General features: G+C 37.1%; 1 long non-coding RNA gene across 1 annotated transcript in view; it reads left to right on the top strand.

Annotated features, from left to right (window-relative positions):
- LOC307183860 overlaps positions 1-21,087 on the top strand; it is a 242,694-nt gene extending 221,607 nt beyond the window's left edge. Inside the window, exon 4 of the long non-coding RNA XR_013827626.1 lies at positions 20,956-21,087. This is a non-coding gene — a long non-coding RNA (uncharacterized lncRNA). The remainder of the gene's footprint in view (positions 1-20,955) is intronic.
- Positions 21,088-22,135: the final 1,048 nt, after the last annotated feature.

Below are 22,135 nucleotides of genomic sequence, written 5' to 3'. Positions count from 1 at the left end.
GTTCTTCTAAACACTGTTACAAAAATTAAAAGTCAACCCACAAACTGGATAAAATATTTTCAAAATATTTATCCAACAAGGGAATTATATCTAGAATATGTAAAGAACTCTCACAACTTAATTAGAGGACCAAAAAAAAAAACCTAAAAGTTGAGCAAACTATTTGAGAGACACTTAAAATTATTTATTTATTTGGCTGCTCTAGGACTTAGTTGTGGCATGTGGGATCTTTTTAATTTCAGCATCTAGTTCCCTGACCAGGAATCAAAATGAGGCCACCAGCCTTGGGAGTGTGGAATCTTAATCCCTGGACCGCCATGGAAGTCCCTGAAACACACTTTAGTAAGGAAGATATACAGTTAGTAAATGAATGCAAGAGAAGATACTGAACATCATTAGTTATTAAGGAAATATAAAATAAAGCCACAATGAACTACCATTATATTCCCATTGAATGGCTAAGATGAAAGGGACTGGCTATACCAAGTGTTGATGAAGATGTGGAGCTATGGAACTCTCATCCATTTTAAATAGTAAAGGCACTTTGGAAAATATTTCAAAAGGTTTTTCAAATTGAGGTGAAATTCACATAACATAATATTAATGCTTTCAAAGAGTACACTTTAGTGGGATTTAGTACAGTTATAATGTTGTGCAACTATCACTTCTATCTAGTTCCAAAACATTTTCATCACTCCAAAAGAAATCCTCATCCCCATTAAATAATCATTTCCTATTTATCCTTCCCACCATTGCTGGAACTAACACTCATTTGATTTCTGCCTCTATAGATTTATCTATTCTGAATATTTCACATAAATGGAATCATACTATATGTGATTTTTTGTGTCTAACTTCTTCACTTAATGTTTTTGAGGTTCATTCACATTGTAGAATGTATCAGTACTTGAACCTTTTTATGACAGAGTAACATTTCATTCTATGTATTCGCATTTTGTTTATCATTCATCCATTGATATACATTTGGATTGTGTTCACATTTTGGCTATAGTTAAGTCCTACTATGAGCATGTGTAAACCAGTATTTGTTTGAGAACCTGTTTTCAATTCTTTTAGATAATATACCCAGAAGTAGATTTGCTGAGTCATATGATAATTTTATGTTTAACATTATGATGAACCACCAAACTATTTCCACAGTGGCTGTAGTGCTTTACATTCCCACCAATGCTTTAGTGTTCCAGTTTCTCTGTAGCCTCATCAAAACTTATTTTCCATTTTTAAATTATAGCTATCCTATTGCTTATGAAGTGCCATCTTCATATACAATATGAAGATGTGGTTTAGATTTGTTTTCCCAGCTTTTTTTTTTTTTTCTTGCGGTACGCAGGCCTCTCACTGTTGTGGCCTCTCCCGTTGCGGAGCACAGGCTCCGGGTGCGCAGGCACAGCGGTCATGGCTCACGGGCCCAGCCTCTCCGCGACATGTGGGATCCTCCCGGACCGGGCCACGAACCCGTGTCCCCTGCATCGGCAGGCGGACCCTCAACCACTGCACCACCAGGGAAGCCCTTCTCAGCATTTTTTTTAAAAGTTACACATACATCTACCATACCATCTAGCCATTGCAATATTATGCATTTACCCAAAAGAACTGAAAGCATTTGTCCACACAAAGACTTGTTTGTAGTGGTTTTATTTACAATAGCCAAAACCTAAAAACAACCTGAGTGTCTATCAATAGGTGAATGAATAAACAAATGGGGATATATTTATTTAATAGAATACTACCGAGCAACATAGAAGCATTTCAAAAATATTGCTGATTGAAAGAACCCCAAAAGAAATCAGTGTGTGATTTCATTTATATAAAATTCTAGAAAAAGCAAATTAATCTATGGTATAAGAAAGCATATCAGTTGTTCCCTGTGGATATGGATTTAGCGGTGAACAGAGGTATGGATTACAAAGGGACTTGAGGAAGCCCTAGAGACTGAAGGATATGTTCATAGCTTGATTATGATGATGGTTTTACAGATGTCCACATACATTGAAACTCACAAAATTGTCTACTTTAAATATCTGCAATTTATTCCACATCAGTCATTCTCAGAAAAGGATTTTAAAGGGCAGAGCCACAAGTGTCTGATCAGTTGTCTAAGAATATATGTTGAAAGTTTGGTAAAGTTACTTTAAAAAACCCAAACTGTTAACAATAAGCATTGCTTCCAATTGATACTGATATTGGTCTTTTTTTTTTTTAATTCACTTTCTGTGCCTCCTTCCAAGATGAGGTCATAGTTTTCTCTTTGATGACGTATTATAGTGAATTATTTTTTCTTTTTCTTTTATTTACGTTTTTACTGGAGCATAATTGCTTTACAATGGTGTGTTAGTTTCTGCTTTATAACAAAGTGAATCAGTTATGCATATACATATATCCCCATACCTCTTGCCTCTTGCATCTCCCTCCCTCCCACCCTCCGTATCCCACCCTTCTAGCTGGTCACAAAGCACCAAGCTGATATCCCTGTGCTATGCGACTGCTTCCCACTAGCTATCTATTTTACATTTGGTAGTATATATATATCCATAAATACACTACTACTCTCTCACTTTGTCCCAGCTTACGCTTCCCCCTCCCCGTGTCCTCAAGTCCATTCTCTAGTAGGTCTGAGTCTTTATTCCCGTCTTGCCCCTAGGTTCTCCATGACCATTTTTTTTTAATAATTCCGTATATATGCATTAACATATGGTATTTCTTTTTCTCTTTCTGACTTACTTCACTCTGTATGACAGTCTCTGGGTCCATCCACCTGATTACAGATAACTCAGTTTCATTTCTTTTTTATGGTGAGTAATATTCCATTGTATATATGTGCCACATCTTCTTTATCCATTCAGCTGTCAATGGACACTTAGGTTGCTTCCATGTCCTGGCAGTTGTAAATAGAGCTGCAATGAACATTTTGGTACATCACTCTTTTTGAGTTACGGTTTTCTCAGGGTATATGCCCAGTAGTGGGATTGCTGGGTCATATGGTAGTTCTATTTTTAGTTTATTAAGGAACCTCCATACTGTTCTCCATACTAGCTGCACGAATTTACATTCCCACCAACAGTCCAAGAGGGTTCCCTTTCTCCACACCCTCTCCAGCATTTACTGTTTGTAGATTTTTTGATGATAGCCAATCTGACCAGTATGAGATGATATCTCATTGTAGTTTTGATTTGCATTTTCTTGATGATTAATGATGTTAACCATTCTTTCATGTGTTTGTTGGCAATCTGTATATCTTCTTTAGAGAAATGTCTATTTAGATCTTCTGCCCATTTTTGGATTGGGTTGTTTGATTTTTTTCATATTGAGCTGCATGAGCTGCTTATAAATTTTGGAGATTAATCCTTTGTCAGTTGCTTCATTTGCAAATATTTTCTCCCATTCTGAGGGTTGCTTTTCATCTTGTTTATGGTTTCCTTTGCTGTGCAAAAGCTTTGAAGTTTCATTAGGTCCAATTTGTTTATTTTTGTTTCTGTTTCCATTTCTCTAGGAGGTGGGTCAAAAAGGATCTTGCTGTGATTTATGTCATAGAGTATTCTTCCTATGTTTTCCTCTAAGAGTTTTATAGTGTCAGCCCTTACATTCAGGTCTTTAATCCATTTTGTGTTTATTTTTGTGTATGGTGTTAGGGAGTGTTCTAATTTCATTCTTTTACATGTCCAGTTTTCCCAGCACAACTTATTGAAGAGGCCATCTTTCTCCACTGTATATTCTTGCTTCCTTTATCAAAGATAAGGTGACCATATGTGCGTGGGTTTATCTCTGGGCTTTCTATCCTGTTCCATTGATCTATATTTCTGTTTTTGTGCCAGTACCATACTGTCTTGATTACTGTAGCTTCGTAGTATAGTTTGAAGTCAGGGATCCTGATTCCTCCAACTCCGTTTTTCTTTCTCAAGATTGCTTTGGGTATTCGGGGTCTTTTGTGTTTCCATACAAATTGTGAAATTTTTTATTCTAGTTCTCTGAAAAATGCCAGTGGTAGTTTGATAGGGATTGCATTGAATCTTTAGATTGCTTTGGGTAGTAGAGTTATTTTCACAATGTTTATTCTTCCAATCCAAGAACATGGTATATCTCTCCATCTATTTGTGTCATCTTTAATTTCTTTCATCAGTGTCTTATAATTTCTGCATACAAGACTTTTGTCTCCTTAGGTAGGTTTATTCCTAGATATTTTATTCTTTTTGTTGCAGTTGTAAATGGTAGTGTTTTCTTAATTTCACTTTCAGATTTTTCATCATTAGTATACAAGAATGCAAGAGATTTCTGTACATTAATTTTGTATCTTGCTACATTACCAAATTCATTGATTAGCTCTAATAGTTTTCTGGTATCATCTTTAGGATTCTCTATGTATAGTATCATGTCATCTGCAAACAGTGAGAGTTTTACTTCTTTTCCGGTTTGGGTTCCTTTTATTTCTTTTTCTTCTCTAATTGCTGCGGCTAAAACTTGCATAACTCTGTTGAATAATAGTGGTGAGATTGGGCAACCTTGTCTTTTTCCTGATCTTAGTGGAAATCGTTTCAGTTTTTCACCATTGAGGGCGATGTTGGCTGTGGGTTTGTCATATGTGGCCTTTATTATGTTGAGGAAAGTTCCCTCTATGCCTACTTTCTGGAGGGTTTTTATCATAAATGGGTGTTGAATTTTGTCAAAAGCTTTCTCTGCATCTATTGAGTTGATCACATGGTTTTTCTCCTTCAATTTGTTAATATGGTGTATCACATTGACTGATTTGCATATATTGAAGAATCCTTGCATTTCTGGGATAAACCCCACTTGATCATGGTGTATGATCCGTTTAATGTGCTGTTGGATTGTGTTTGCTGGTATTTTGTTGAGGATTTTTGCATCTATGTTCATCAGTGGTATTGACCTGTAGTTTTATTTTTTTCTGACATCTTTGTCTGATTTTGGTATCAGGGTGATGGTGGCCTTGTAGAATGAGTTTCGGAGTTTTCCTTCTTCTGCTATATTTTGGAAGAATTTGAGAAGGATAGGTGTTAGCTCTTCTCTAAATGTTTGATAGAATTCACCTGTGAAGCCATCTGGTCCTGGACTTTTGTTTGTTGGAATTCCGATTTTTTACCACAGTTTTAATTTCAGTTCTTGTGATTGGTCTGTTCATATTTTCTATTTCTTCCTGGTTCCATCTCGGAAGATTGTGCATTTCTAAGAATTTGTCCATTGCTTCCAGGTTGTCCATTTTATTGGCATAGAGTTGCTTGTAGTAATGTCTCATGATCCTTTGTATTTCTGTAGTGTCAGTTGTTACTTCTCCTTTTTCATTCTAATTCTATTGACTTGAGTCTTCTCCCTTTTTTTCCTGCTGAGTCTGGCTAATGGTTTATCAATTTTGTTTATCATCTCAAAGAACCAGCTTTTAGTTTTATTGATCTTTGCTATCATTTCCTTCATTTCTTTTTTATTTATTTCTGATCTGCTCTTTATGATTTCTTTCCTTCTGCTAACTTTGAGGGTTTTTTGTTCTTCTTTCTCTAATTGTTTTAGGTGTAAGTTTAGGTTGTTTATTTGACATGTTTCTTGTTTCTTAAGGTAGGATTTTATTGCTATAAATTTCCCTCTTAGAACTTCTTTTGCTGCACCCCATATGTTTTGGGTTGTTGTGTTTTCATTGTCATTTGTTTCTAGGTATTTTATTATTTCCTCTTTGATTTCTTCAGTGATCTCTTGGTTATTAAGTAGTGTATTGTTTAGCCTCTATGTGTTTGTATTTTTTACAGGTTTTTTCCTGTAATTGATATCCAGTCTCATAGCATTGTGGTCAGAAAAGATACTTGATGTGATTTCAATTTTCTTAAATTTACCAAGGCTTGGTTTGTAACCCAAGATATGATCTATCCTGGAGAATGTTCCATGAGCACTTGAGAAGAATGTGTATTCTGTTGTTTTTGGATGGAATGTCCTATAAATATTAATTAAGTCCACCTTTTTTAATGTATCATTTAAAGCTTGTGTTTCCTTATTTATTTTCATTTTGGATGATCTGTCCATTGGTGAAAGTGGGGTGTTAAATTCCCCTACTATGAATGTGTTGCTCTCAATTTCCCCTTTAATGGCAGTTAGTATTTGCCTTATGTATTGAGGTGCTCCTGTGTTGGGTGCATAAATATTTACAGTTGTTATATCTTCTTCTTGAACTGATCCCTTGATTATTGTAGTGTCGTTCTTTATCTCTTGTAATAGTCTTTATTTAAAGTCTATTTTGTCTGATATGAGAATTGCTACTCCAGCTTTCTTTTGATTTCCATTTGCATGGAATATGTTTTTTCATCCTCTCATTTTCAGTCTCTAGGTGTCCCTAGGTCTGAAGGGGGTCTCTTGTAGACAGTGTATATATGGGTCTTGTTTTTGTATCCATTCAGCCAGTCTATGTCTTTTCGTGGGAGCATTTAATCCATTTACATTTAAGGTAATTATCGATATATATGTTCCTATTACCATTTTCTTAATTGTTTTGTGTTTGTTATTGTAGGTCTTTTCCTTCTGTTGTGTTTCCTGCCTAGAGAAGTTCCTTTAGCATTTGTTGTAAAGCTGGTTTGGTTGTGCTGAGTTATCTTAGCTTCTGCTTGTCTGTAAGATTTTAATTTCTCTGTCAAATATGAATGAGATCCTTGCTGGCTAGAGTAATCTTGCTTGTAGGTTTTTTTCCTTCATTACTTTAAATATATTCTGGCACTCCCTTCTGGCTTGCAGAGTTTCTGCTGAAAGATCAGCTGTTTACCTTATGGGGATTCACTTTTATGTTATTTGTTGTTTTTCCCTTGCTACATTTAATGTTTTTTCTTTGTATTTAATTTTTGATAGTTTAATTAATATGTGTCTTGGCATGTTTCCCCTTGGATTTATCCTGTATAGGACTCTCTGTGCTTCCTGTATTTGATTAACTATTTCCTTTCCCTTATTAAGGAAGTTTTCGACTATAATGTCTTCAAATATTTTCTCAGTCCCTTTCTTTTTCTCTTTTTCTTCTGGGACCCGTATAATTCGAATGTTGTTTTGTTCAATGTTGTCCCAAAGGTCTCTGGTACTGTCCTCAATTCTTTTCATTCTTTTTTCTTTATTCTGCTCTGCAGTAGTTATTTCCACTATTTTATCTCCCAGGTCACTTATCCGTTCTTCTACCTCAGTTATTCTACTCTTGTTCCCTTCTAGAGAATTTTTAATTTCATTTATTGTGTTGACCATCACTGTTTGCTTGTTCTTTAGTTCTTCTAAGTCCTTGTTAAACGTTTGTTGTATTTTCTCGATTCTATTTCCAAGGTTTTGGATCATCTTTACTATCATTATTCTGAATTCTTTTTCAGGTAGACTACCTATTTCCTCTTCATTTGTTAGATCTGGTGGGTTTTTGCCTTGCTCCTTCATCTGCTGTGTTTCTCTGTCTTCTCATTTTGGTTAACTTACTGTGTTTGGAGTCTCTTTTTCGCAGGCTGCACGTTCATAGTTACCTTTGTTTTTGGTGTCTATCCCGGTGGCTAAGGTTGATTCAGTGGGTGTGTAGGCTTCCTGGTGGAGGGGACTAGTGCCTTTGTTCTGGTGGTTGAGACTGGATCTTGTCTTTCTGGTGTCAGGTCCACATGTGGTGGTGTGTTTTGGGGTGTCTTTCACCTTTTATGATTTTAGGCAGCCTGTCTGCTAATGGATACAGTTGTGTTCCTGTCTTGCTAGTTGTTTGGCATAGGGTGTCCAGCACTGTAGCTTGCTGGTCATTGAGTGGAGCTGGGTCTTGGCATTGAGATGGAGATCTCTGGGAGATTTTTGCTGTTTGATATTACATGGAGCTGGGATGTCTCTTGTGGACCAGTGTCCTGAACGTGCATGGCTCTCCCACCTGAGAGGCACTACCCTGACGCCTGGATGGAGCACCGAGAGCCTGTCCTCCACACAGCTCAGAATAAAAGGGAGCAAAAAAAGAAAGAAACAATGAAGAAGATAAAATATAATAAAGTAAAATAAAGTTATTAAAATAAAAAACAATTATTTAAATTTTTTTTAAGTAATTAAAGAAAAAAAAAAGAAGGAAAGAAAGAAGAGCACAACCAAACCAAAAACAAATCCACCAATGATAACAAGTAAAAAAAATGGACAGACAGAACCCTAGGGCAAATTGTAAAAGCACAGCTGTACAGACAAAAGCACACACAGAAGCATACACATACACACTCACAAAAAGAGAAAAAGAGGAAAAAATATATATATCTTTTCTCCCAAAGTCCACCTCCTCAGTTTGGGATGATTCATTGTCTATTTAGGTATTCCACAGATGCAGGTTACATCAAGTTGTTTGTAGAGATTTAATCCTCTGCTCCTGAGGCTGCTGGGAGAAATTTCCCTTTCTCTTCTTTGTCCGCACAGCTCCTGGGGTTTAGCTTTGGATTTGGCCCTGCCTCTGCAAGCAGGTCACCTGATGGCATCTGTTCTTTGCTCAGACAGGATGGGCTTAAAGGAGCAGCTGATTCGGGGGCTCTGGCTCACTCAGGCAGGGGGCGGCGGGGCACGGATGCGAGGCAAGCCTATGGTGGCAGAGGCCAGCGTGACATTGCACCGGCCTGAGGCGCGCCGTGTGTTCTCCTGGGGAGGTTGTCCCTGGATCCCGGGCCCCTGGCAGTGGCGGACTGCACAGGCTTCCAGGAGGGGAGGTGTGGATAGTGACCTGTGCTTGCACTCGGGCTTCTTGGTGGCGGCGGCAGCAGCCTTAGCATCTCATGCATGCGTCTGGGGTCTGTGCTGATAGCCGCAGCTCGTGCCCGTCTCTGGAGCTCCTTTAAGCGGCGCTCTTAAATCCTCTCCTCGCACACCAGGAAACAAAGAGGCAAGAAAAAGTCTCTTGTCTGTTCAGCAGCTCCAGACTTTTTCCTGGACTCCCTCCCAGCTCACTGTGGCACACTAGCCCCTTCAGGCTCTGTTCATGCAGCCAACCCCAGTCCTCTCCCTGGGATCCAACCTCTGAATCCAGAGCCTCAGCTCCCAGCCCCCCTCCAGTCCCGGCAGGTGAGCAGAGAAGCTTTTCGGGCTGGTGAGTGCTGGTCGGCTCTGATCCTCTGTGAGAGAATCTCTCCACTTTGCCCTCTGCACCCGTGTTGCTGCGCTCTCCTCCATGGCTCCGAGGCTTCCCCGGTCCACCACCCGCAGGCTCCACCTGCAAAGGGGCTTCTTAGTGTGTGGAAACCTTTCCTCTTTCACAACTCCCTCCCACTGGTGCAGGTCCCATCCTATTCTTTTGTCTCTGTTTTTTCTTTTTCCTTTTGCCCTACCCAGGTATGTGGGGAGTTTCTTGCCTTTTGGGAGGTCTGAGGTCTTCTGCCAGCATTCAGTAGGTGTTCTGTAGGAGTTGTTTCACATGTAGATGTATTTCTGATGTATTTGTGGGGAGGAACGTGATCTCCACGTCTCACTCTTCCGCCATCTTGAATCTCCTCCCCCATGTGTCTTTTTGAACTATGGTTTTCTCTGGATATATGCCCAGTAGTGGGATTACTGGGTCGTACGGTAATTCTATTTTTAGTTTTTTAAGGAACCTCCATACTGTTCTCCATAGTGGCTGTAGCAATTTACATTCCCACCAACAGAGCAAGAAGGTTCCCTTCTCTCCACACCCTCTCCAGCATTTACAGTTTGTAGATTTTCTGATGATGCCTATTCTAACTGGTGTGAGGTGCTACCTCACTCTAGTTTTGATTTGCATTTCCCTAATAATTAGTGATGTCAGCAGCTTTGCATGTGCCTCTTGGCCATCTGTATGTCTTCTTTGGAGAACTATCTATTGAGGTCTTCCAACCATTTTTTGATTGGGTTGTTTTTTTGATATTGAACTACATGAGTTGTTTATATATTTTGGGGATTAATCCTTTGTCCATTGTTTTTTTTGCAAATATTTTCTCCCATTCTGAGTGTTGTCTTTTTTCTTGTTTATAGCTTCCTTTGCTGTGCAAAAGCTTTTAAGTTTCATTAGGATCTATTTGTTTATTTTTGTTTTTATTTCCATTACTCTAGGAGGTGGGTTAAAAAAGATCTTGCTGTGATTTATATCAAAGAGTGTTCTTCCTATGTTTTCCTCTAAAAGTTTTATAGTGTCCCATCTTATGTTTAGATCTTTAATCCTTTTTTTTTGTTTATTTTTCTATATGGTGTTAGGGAGTGTTCTAATTACATTCTTTTATATGTAACTGTCCAGTTTTCCCAGCACCACCTATTGAAGAGACTGTCTTTTCTCCATTGTATAACCTTACCTCCTTTGTCATAGATTAGTTGACCATAGGTACATAGGTTTATCTCTGGGCTTTCTATCCTGTTCCATTCATCTATGTTTCTGTTTTGTGCCAGTACCATATTGTCTTGATTACTGTAGCTTTGTAGTATGGTCTGGAGCCAGGGAGTCAGATTGCTCCAGCTCCTTTATTTATTTATTTTTTTTGTGGTACGCGGGCCTCTCACTTTTGTGGCCCTTCCCGTTGCGGAGCACAAGCTCCGGATGCGCAGGCTCAGCGGCCATGGCTCACGGGCCCAGCTGCTCCGTGGCATATGGGATCTTCCCGTACCGGGGCACGAACCCGCATCCCCTGCATTGGCAGGCGGACTCTCAACCACCGTGCCACCAGGGAAGCCCTCCAGCTCCATTTTTTTCCCTCAAGATTGCTTTGGCTATTCAGGGTCTTTTGTGTCTCCATATAAATTTTAAGATTTCTTTTTCTAGTTCTGTAAAAAATGCCTTTGGTAATTTGATAGCGATTGCATTGAATCTGTAGATTGCTTTGGGTAGTATAGTTATTTTCACAATGTTGATTCTTCCAATCCAAGAACATGGTATATCTTTCCATCTGTTTGTGTCATCTTAGATTTCTTTCATCAGTGTCTTATACTTTTCCGAGAACAGGTCTTTTACCCTCTTAGGTAGTTTTATTCCTAGGTATTTTATTATTTTTGTTGCAACAGTGAATGGCATTGTTTCCTTAATTTCTCTTTCTGATCTTCTGTTGTTAGTATAAAGGGCTGCAAGAGATTTCTGTGCATTAATTTTGTATCCTGCAAATTTACCAAATTCATTGATTAGCTCTAGTAGTTTTCTGGTGGCATCTGTAGGATTATCTATATATAGTATCATGTCATCTGCAAACACTGACAGCTTTACTTCTTCTTTTCTAATTTGTATTCCTTTTATTTCTTTTTCTTCTCTGATTGCCACAGCTAGGACTTCCAAAACTATGTTGAATAATAGTGGTGAGAGTAGGCAACCTTGTCTTGTTCCTGATCTTATTGGAAATGCATTCAGTTTTTCACCATTGAGAATGATGTTTGCTGTGGGTTTGCCGTATATGGCCTTTATTATGTTGAGGTAGGTTCCCTCTATGCCCATTTTCTGGAGAGTTTTTATCATAAATGGGTTTTGAATTTTATCAGAAGCTTATTCTGCATCTACTGATATGATCATATGATTTTTATTCTTCAGTTTGTTAATATGGTTTATTACATTGATTTGCATATATTCAAGAATCCTTGCATCCATGGGATAAATCCCACTTGATCATGGTGTATGATCCTTTTAATGTGTTGTTGGATTCTGTTTGCTAGTATTTTGTTGAGGATTTTTGCATCTATGTTCATCAGTGTTATTGGTTGGTAAATTTCTTTTTTTGTAGTATCTTTGTCTGGTTTTGGTATCAGGGTGATGGTGGCCTCCTAGAATGAGTTTGGGAGTGTTCCTTCCTCTGTAATGTTTTGGAAGAGGTTGAGGAGGATGGATGTTAGCTCTTCTCTAAATGTTTGATAGAATTCACCTGTGAAGCCATCTGGTGCTGGATTTTGTTTGTTGGAAGATTTTTAATCACAGTTTCAATTTCATTACCTGTGATTGGTCTGTTTATATTTTCTATTTCTTCCTGGTTTAATCTTGAAAGGTTATACCTTTCTAAGAATTTGTCCATTTCTTCCAGGTTTTCCATTTTATTGGCATAGCGTTGCTTTTAGTAGTCTCTTATGATGCTTTGTATTTCTGCTGAGTTGGTTGTAACTTCTCCTGTTACATTTCTAATTTTATTGATTTGAGTCTTCTTCCTCATTTTCTTGATGAGTCTGGCTAAACATTTATCAATTTCGTTTATCTTCTCAAAGAACCAGCTTTTAGTTTTATTGATCTTTGCTATTGCTTTCTTTGTTTCTATTTTATTTATTTCTGCTCTGATCTTTATGATTTGGTTCCTTCTCCTAACTTTGGGTTTTATTTGTTCTTCTTTCTCTAGTTCCTTTAGGTGCAAGGTTAGATTGTTTATTTGAGATGTTTCTTGTTTCTTGAGGTATGATTGTATTACTATAAATTTCCCTCTTAGAACTCCTTTTGCTGCATCCCGTAGTTTTTGGATTGTCATGTTTTTGTTGTCATTTGTCTCAAGGTATTTTTTAATTTCCTCTTTGATTTCTTCAGTGATCTCTTGGTTATTTAGTAGCGTATTGTTTAGCCTACTTGTGTTTGTGGTTTTTATGGTTTTTTCCCTATAATTGATTTCTAATCTCATAGGGTTGTGGTTGGAAAAGATTCTTGATATAATTTCAATTTTTTTAAATTTACTGAGGCTTGATTTGTGACCCATGATGTGATTTATCCTGGAGAATGTTCCATATGCACTTGAAAAGAAAGTGTAATCTGCTGTTTTCGGATGGAATGTTCTATCAATATCAATTAAATCTTCCTGCTCTATTGTGTCATTTAAAGCTTGTGTTTCGTTATTAATTTTCTGTCTGGATTATCTGTCCATTAGTGTAAGTGAGGTTTTTAAGTCCCCCACTATTATTTTGTTACAATTTCCTCTTTTATAGCTGTTAGCATTTGCCTTATATATTGAGGTGCTCCTATGTTGGATGCATATATATTTATAATTGTTATATCTTCTTCTTGGATTGATCCCTTGATCATTATGTAGTGTCCTTCCTTGTCTCTTGTAACATTCTTTATTTTAAAATCTATTTTATCTGATATGAGTATTGCTACTCCAGTTTTCTTTTGATTTCCATTTGCATGGTATATCTTTTTTTTCCATCCCCTCACTTTCAGTCTGTATGTGTCCCTAGGTCTGACGTGGGTCTCTTGTAGACAGCATATATACAGGTCTTGTTTTTGTATCCATCAGAGAATTGCTTCTTTTGGTTGGAGCATTTAATCCATTCAAATTTAAGGTAATTATAGATATGTTTGTTCCTATTACCATTTTCTTAATTGTTTTGGGTTTGTTTTTATAGGTCCTTTTCTTCTCTTGTGTTTCCCACTTAGAGAAGTTCCTTTAGCATTTGTTGTAGAGCTGGTTTGGTGGTACTGAATTCTCTTAGCTTTTGCTTGTTTGTAAAGCTTTTGATTTCTCCATTGAATCTGAATGAGATCCTTGCTGAGTAGAGTATTCTTGGTTGTAGGTTCCTCCCTCTCATCACTTAAAATATATCATGCCACTCCTTCCTTTCTGGCTTGCAGAGCTTCTCCTGAGAAATCAGCTATTAACCTTAGGAGAGTTCCCTTGTATGTTGTCTGTCATTGTTCCCTTGTTGCTTTTAATAATTTTTCTTTGTCTTTAATTTTTGTCAGTGTGATTACTATGTGTCTCAGCATGTTTCTCCTTGGGTCTATCCTGCCTGGGACTCTCTGCACTTTCTTCTCCCTTGTCCCAGCCAGTGTCCCTTGGGTGGCTATTTCCTTTCCCATGTTAGGGAAGTTTTCAACTATAATCTCTTCAGATATTTTCTTGGGTCCTTTCTCTCTCTCTTCTCCTTCTGGGACCCATATAATGTGAATGTTGGTGCATTTAATGTTGTCCCAGAGGTCTCTTAGGCTGTCTTCATTTCTTTTCATTCTTTTTTCTTTATTCTGTTCCACAGCAGTGATTTCCACCATTTTGTCTTCCGGGTCACTTATCTGTTCTTCTGCCTCAGTTATTCTGCTATTGATTCCTTCTAGTGTATTTTTCATTTCAGTTATTGTATTGTTCATCACTGTTTGTTTGTTCTTTAATTCTCCTAGTTCTTTGTTAAATATTTCTTGCATCTTCTTGATCTTTGCCTCTATTCTTTTTCTTAGGTTCTGGATCATCTTCACTATCATTATTCTGAATTCTTTTTCTGGAAGGTTGCCTATCTCCACTTCATTTAGTTGTTTTTCTGGGGTTTTATCTTGTTCCTTCATCTGGGACATAGCCCTCTGCCTTTTCATTTTGTCTGACTTTCTATGAATGTGGTTTTCCTTCCACAGGCTGCAGGATTGTAGTTCTTGTTGCTTCTGCTGTTTGCCCTCTGGTGGATGAGGCTACCTAAGAGGATTGTGCAAGCTTCCTGATGGGAGGGACTGCTGTGGGTAGGGCTGGGTGTTCCTCTGGTGGGCAGAGCTCAGTAAAACTTTAATCTGCTTGTCTGCTGATGGGTGGGGCTGAATTCCCTCCCTGTTGGTTGTTTGGACTGAGGCGACTGAGCACTGGAGCCTACAGGGTCTTTGGTGGGGCTAATGGTGGACTCCAGGAGCGCTCATGCCAATGAGTACAACTCAGAACTTCTGCTGCCAGTGTCCTTGTCCTCGTGGTGAGCCACAGGCGCCACCTGCACCCCGCCTCTGCAGGAGACCTTCAACACTAGCCAGTAGGTCTGGTTCAATCTTCTATGGGGTCACTGCTCCTTCCCCCTGGGTCCTGGCACACACACTACTTTGTGTGTGCCCTCCTAGAGTGGAGTCTCTGTTTCCCCCAGTCCTGTCAAAGTCTTGCAGCCAGATCCCACTAGCCTTGAGAGTCTGATTCTCTGGGAATTCCTCCTCCTGTTGCCAGACTCCCAGGTTGGCAATCCTGACATGGGGCTCAGAACCTTCACTCCAGTGGGTGGACTTCTGTGGTATAATTGTTCTCCAGTTTGTGAGTCACCCATCCAGCAGTTATGGGATTTGATTTTACCGTGATTGTGGCCCTCCTACTTTCTTACTGTGGCTTCTCCTTAGTCTTTGGATATTCGGTATCTTTTTTGGTGAGTTCCAGTGTCTTCCTGTCGATGATTGTTCAGCAGTTCTTTGTGATTTTGGTGCTCATACAAGAGGGAGTGAGCACACGTCCTTCTACTCCTCCATCTTGCACCAATCTCCCCAGATTTCTACTTATGCCTTATTGGACAGAGTGTCCCACCCCTATCTAAGGAGTTTGTGAAAACAAATATTTAGCTCTCTCCATGGGATTTCAAAAGTTGATGAGCTGTTCATACATTTATGTTACAAAGGATAATAATAGAATCTACCTCACAGGTTCGATAATATTACGTTAAGTGCTAATTCTGTGCCAATTATGTAAGAAGTACTTAATAAGAGGCAGCTATAGTTATCATTGTCATTTCTTATATTGTCATTGCCATTAAAAGAAAGTAATATGAACCCTCCATAGTGTCTCATCTAGAAAAATATCCAAAGTCACAGATCCTCCTCTGTCACAGACTCTTTCATTTTCTGTCAAAACTGTGGCCATTTTCTCATGCTTGATACTGTAGTAACTAACTGCTTTAGAAAAAACTAACTGCTTAGCGTTCTTTCCTGTACAAACCATTCTGCTTTTCCTTTGCTCATACCTATCCTGATCCCTACAGTGCCCTTTCCATTCTTACTGACTTATCCAGCTCTGACTCATCCTTTAAAACCTGAGAGGCTTCACCTCTCTGGAAACTCCCAACCCCACCCCAGATGAAATTAGTGCCCTTTATCAATGCTCTCCAGTACCCTGCTTGCATCACTACCATAGATTTTACAAGAGTGCTTAGGAGTTTTCTCTTTACTTAATGACTTCCTATGGTAGGCTATGAGTTTCTTGAGGTCTAGACAAGCTTTCCTCTGGTCTTGGTGTTCCCTAAATAGTTGGCAATCAGTACATGTTTGTTAAACACAACTGAGGAGTCATGTTGTATCTTCTTTAACATTCACTGCCCTCCACCCAAAGCACTTCATAAGCATCTTTCTCATTTCTCCTTTCTTCTTCTCCTCTCTCAGGAAATATTGATCATATTTTCAAGACATAATAACTGGATCATGATATTTCTTGTTGTTTTGGAATGGAAACATTTGGATAGCTTTAGCTCCTGTTGATTCTGACTGCCAGTAGCAAGGAGTTAAAAATGGTACTACGTAAACTAGCTAGAGAAAGAGTCTCTGTTCTTTGGGTTTTTTGATAGTTCAATTGCCATGGAAATAGCCTTCCCTCTATGTTAGTTCATTAAGGTTTTTTTTTTTTTTTCCTTAAATGATTTGGAGAACAGTCATGTTCCACAGTAGACTACTTCATGGGAAAGATCATATATGATATCCCCTTCCTTATGCTAAAATCTGCACCAAACAGAAAAACAGCCGCCCTTCATCATCTATTTTAAGACTGAATTATTATAGCAAGTAATTCATTTGATTAAAAAAAAAAGACTTCTTGCTGGAATATGAATGTGAAGTAAGAACAGGAGTAAATTTTCCAAATCAAAACCATTGTAATAGATTTTATTTAATCTATACAGTTGGGTTACAATCTTAACTCATATTTATATCAGATATAAGTACCACATCTTCTTAAAGGAAAAATGTCAACTTTCCACTGTATTGTCTACGGAAGTGAATCCCCTGTCTCCTGGGAATGTATGAGATAAAATACAAATAAAATAATTCTTTTCATAGATGAATGAAGTTATGTTTTCAGCTAGTTTGGGAGGAATTTCACCCCTGAAATAGGAAGGGTCACAAGAGCGTTTTAAAAGTTCTCACTTGGTTTTGATCAAAGCAGACTGGTCACAGTGGATTCATTCAAATTGCAAACTTTTTTCCTAGAGAATGCTCTTGAATATTATGGTATATGCCTGTTTTCTACCAAAGGAATTAGAAAATTTTATCCCTCTCATTTTTAAGACAGAGATCAGTGACAACTGGTTACGATTGATTTAAAATGTTACTATTTGACTTTGGAGAAGTTCAGCCTACCATGGACAAATCTGCAAATTTTGTAAAGTGGGTCTCCCCTTTCATATTTTCCATAGATTGAATAATTAAGAGTCTGGTAATTTATTAAAAATTGATTTTAAGAAAGGATCTGAGACTCGTTCAACAAACTGAAGCCCAGATGATTGCCAATAGCTAGAGAATTTTCACTTGGAAAAGAATCAACATCTTTAACTTAAACTGAAGTAAAATTTGGGCAGGAGAGAAGCTATCTCCCATAGCTATAGTTGATAACCATACCTCTACATTTGTGATACATTAGAAATTACTTATCATTCTAAATTCACATCATGCCAAAAGAAGTTTGAATTCTTATAGAAATGTGGCAGCCTATCTGCTCAGTAAGCCTTCTCTAAATAAGAGATGTATTATTAAGAAAAAGATTCTTATAAGGCTGATGAGAACAACATTAACTGCCTATTTTGGCAAATGAAACTGTGGAGACATCTTACAATGTTCAGAGCTGAAATTCAACACCAGAGGAGAAAACGCAGTCCATCTAATCAAGACCAAAGGTTGTAGAGTTGAAACAGCTTTCTATACACTTAGACTTGGAAAAAACAAATCTTGTGAAACAACAGAGAGATTCTATTAATGTTACCGTGTCTATGTTGTTAGCAGCTTTTCTGCTGAGCTTTACTGACATATCTCAGCTAGGTATTTGGAACATGCTCAAGTCATTAGAAAAGAAATACCAATCAATTACTAAGTCTATTTAATTACAATTACTAAAACATTGATTTTTTTCCAGCTTTATTGAGATATAGTTGACATATTACATAGAAAACATTGATTTAATTGCTTAAACAAGTGTCATTCAGCATTCAAAAAACATTGATTTTTCTACTTACTATAGGCTAGGCACTCTACTAAATGTTAGAAAGCAAACATGAATAAGACTTACAGTGCTCAATAGTGTGGGAGAGGAAACAGAAAACAAAGTAATTGCAATAAGATGCAATGATACTAAAGGCCAGGTTTCATTTCACACGGAAGAATCAGTCTAGGAGGAGGTATTTCTTTGTAAGATATCTACAGAAAATAGTCAATAAATATCTGTAGATGCTTGTGATATTGGAGCTAAGCACTGGTTAAAAATGTTATTCTTTCTTTTTTATTCTTTCTTATACTTCCAGGCTTAAAATAAAAATTGCTTTGGGGATATGAAATGTATATAAAAGTGCTTTATAATTTATAAAGCATGATGCAGATATATGGCATAATCAGTATTAGCAAACATTCTTTGTTACAACTTTGAATGCAGCAGTGTTAGACTGATTTTGGCAGACTTTGACCATTTTTTCTGGAGATGAACAACAGAGGCCAAAATTAATAGACACAATTAGGCAAGAGAATACATTTATGTAATTTTAACTATTTCTAGGAATCCTCTGCTTTCTGAATTATTTTTTCTGACATCATGGCCAGTGTGCTTGTTTTTCCTCAGCAAGAAGACTACTTCATCTCATCAATACCCAGCTTTTAATAAGCTAGTTAATTAAGTAAAAATTTTGGTTCTCAAGTAATATAATTTTATTTATCATCTCAGAATTTGTGTTTTTGAATGAGTGTTGTTCTTTTGAGATAGTAATTTTTAGAGATTATACCCTTATTCCACTGCTAAAAGTGACTTGCAAAGTCATCTTTTAGACTGTCTTTTAGACATTTTTTTGAAAAAAGATTTTTTTAAATGGCATTTAGTATGTTTCTAGTGGCACAAAGATATAAATCCATCATAGGATATTTGAAACTTTGATAAAATAAGAAAATTTGAGCCATCTATATTTTAATCTCCTAGAAATTATAATTTTTAACTGTTTAGTTTGTATTCCTCTACTTTTTAAGAGAAAGATAATTTTTTAAAAAATGGGATCATACTATAATATTGTTTTGAAATTATTTAGCCCCTTCAAAAATGTGGTGTGAATATCTTTCCATCTGAAATTCATTATATAGATATAATGTACCTTATCTAATCAATTCTCCACTGTTGGACACATGTTGTTTCTCTTTTTTCTTTTCTGTTAAAAAAGAGCACTATGGTAAACATGCTTATAACTAAATTTTTGTTCCCATTCAGGATTATTTCCTTAAACTAACTTACTTAAAGTAAAATCAAATAAACAAAAAGGATGCATATAAACTATCCCCCAGCAGTGTATGCCCAATTCCCTAAACCCTCGCTAAATTTAAATATTATTTTAAAAGTCTTTATTAATTTAGGAAGTTAAAAATGCTATTTCATTTTCAGGAGCATTTTATTTTTATTACTAATGGGTTAAACTTATGTATCCTGCTCATTTTATTACTTTCATCAGTTGCCTATTAGCTTCTTTACCCATGTTTCTGTTGTTGATGTCATCTTTTTTCTTTGTTTATAGGAAGATTTTATATGTTAAGGCTAGTATACAAAGAATACAAAGTATACATAATATACAAAGAATCCATAGTATACAAAGCAGACATGTGTTACAATTACCTATGTAATCTTTATTTGCCTTTTTATAATATTTGTGCCATATTTTAACACAAAATTTAATTTTTAAATAATTATTTTAATCTTGTTATTTTAATTATTCTCAAATACTTCTTTGGATCATTTAGGCAGGTAGATTTCATGTTGAGGGAAATAGCAAAAAATATTTGACCCTAATATTCAGAGTTACATCAATAAGGTAGTTGAGCAATGCCATTTGGAATTTTTTAAATTAAGTCATAATGAATCATTGAGATAGCAACTTGTAGGGCTAATCAAGTGATTTTTTTAATTAATTTTATTGATATGTTACAACATGTATTAAACCTATCCTATATGATTAAGACTCACATAAGCCCTATGTAGTATTTAAAAGAAACTATTATGCTTATTTTTGTTAAGAATCCTTGACATATGCTTCTGTTTTATATTCATCTGGGATCTTGATCCTGTGATCTTGCTGTGTGGGTTCCAGATTGGGGCCTCTTTTGGGTTCTGTTATTATGGCACTGTTGGATCTAGGCTGCTCATTACTAAGTCTCATTGAACTTGCCCTTCTTTCTCAAACAATCCCATTTATAGTTATTTGGGGCTGGATATAGGTAGTGAGGCTTCCTTATTCCTTCTCTATTATGGCCCAATTTATTAAATAGCATCAAGCTTTTCATGCTCCCTGTAAAGAGCCCCACTGTCCTTCTACCTTGACACATATGTACTCTAAATTTATTGCCTTTAAATCACAAAATTCATAGTTATATATTCACTGTTAAGATATACATTTTCTTTGTAGTTACAGAACACCCTGTTGATAACTTTCTTTGTGGACCTAATCTAGTATTAACCTCCCTTTCCCAAGAGTAGCACCAACTTAATGCCTCCTGACATTATTATTCATGTACTTTAAACTTCATCACTTGCTTGGCTGCCCTATTTCTCCCTTGCCTAACATAGCCACACAAAACAAGGAGCAGTATTTTTGCTTTGAGAATATGTTAGAAAAGTGTTTGCCTTAAGACCATTAGCTAGTCACTTCTATCAATATATCTAGGTATATGGCAGGCTTCTTAACCAGTGAAGAATATAGAATAAATCAAACTCCCTCTGTAAAATGAGCAGAGCAATGTGATAACTGAAAATAGATATAAAAGGAATAAGGTAGGTTGGAATAATTGTGGAAAGCTTCAGAAAAGAGAACAACTTTGAGATACACTTTGAAGTACCTTGTATTCTTTGTTCACAATTTTTCCTCCCTTCTTTCCCTTTACCATGAATCCTGCCCTCCTTCATGACAGGATTACACTTACATGTCCCATTGATGTTGGGCTTGGTCATGTGACTTGCTTTCACTATGAAATGTGGACAGAAGTGATTGAGTGCTAGCTCTGAGCTAGGCCTTAAGAAAAATCATGTGTTTCTTTTTACTCTCTTGTGCTTTTGCCATTGCCATGAGAAGAGCATTCCCCAGTTCACTGAAGGCCCCAGAATGAGACATCTACGATAGACCTGAACCACCTCACAACTTGAAGCCAAACCCACCTGAGCCCAGCAGAGATCAGCTAAACCACAACTGATCTACAGACTTGACTTGTGAGTAAGAAAATCGTATGATTGTTGTTATAAACCACCAAAGTGGGGTGTTGTTACTTGATATTGCAGCAATACCTGACTAATGTATATCGGTGAGAAATGATTAGGTCATGAACTGGTAGCATCTTTCTGTTTCCATTGTCGCTACCTCAGTTGAGGTTTTCATCCCACCTCCCTGGATTGTTTTTAAAGCATCTCATTTTTTCCCATCTGTGTTAGTTAGGGTCACCCAATAGCTATTAGAAATTGATCCAAAATTTATAGTGTTTCAAACACAAAATAAGTTTACTTATTGCTCACATTACTACACTATTATAAATAGGTGGATGGGGGATCCCCTTCCACAGAGTCATTCAGGGGCCCAGAATAATGGAGGCTTTTCGGTTTTTTTAAATGTATGTTTCAGTATGTTCCTGTGGGCCATCTCCATTCCAGCCAACCTAGAAAAAAAAAGAGTATGAAAGAAAATGAAATATGTTTTTAATAGACTCAACCTAGTGGTGGTGTCCATCATTTCTGCTCAACATTCTGTTTGTTTGAACTCGATCACATCATGACATCTAGATGCAAGAAAGCCTAGAAAATGTAGCTCTAGCTGTGGGGGCAGGAAAAAAGTGAGAACATTGATTATGAGGGAAAGCTTACAGTCTCTGCTACACCATCATTTGTTTAACATGCTTTAATCTAGAGTTTTAGTCCTAAAAATCCAATGTGATACTGCCTATCTGTTTAAAATCTATGGTCCTGGTTGCCTACAGATTCAACATCAAATTTAGCATAAATAAGTGATTTCCATGTAGACAGCTTCTATTTTCATTCAGTGCCAACCCCGCAGAATAGGTGAACCCAGAACTTCTTTGCTTTCTTCAGTAAATAATACTGTCATACCAAAACATTAACAAACAATGTAGAAGTTACCTACAATTTTATAGGAGAGGCAGAGGTCATTCATCACGTGGCAAATAGCTCAATAAATCCTATCCTCGTCACAGTTTTCATTCTCTTCCAGTCTTTTTTCAGCTGTGTGACCACTTACGGGCTTTTTT

The sequence above is a fragment of the Stenella coeruleoalba genome, assembly GCF_951394435.1.
Source record: "Stenella coeruleoalba genome assembly, chromosome: 3".
NCBI classification, from domain to species: Eukaryota; Metazoa; Chordata; class Mammalia; order Artiodactyla; family Delphinidae; genus Stenella; species Stenella coeruleoalba.
This window is presented reverse-complemented; position numbering and strand designations above follow the sequence as displayed.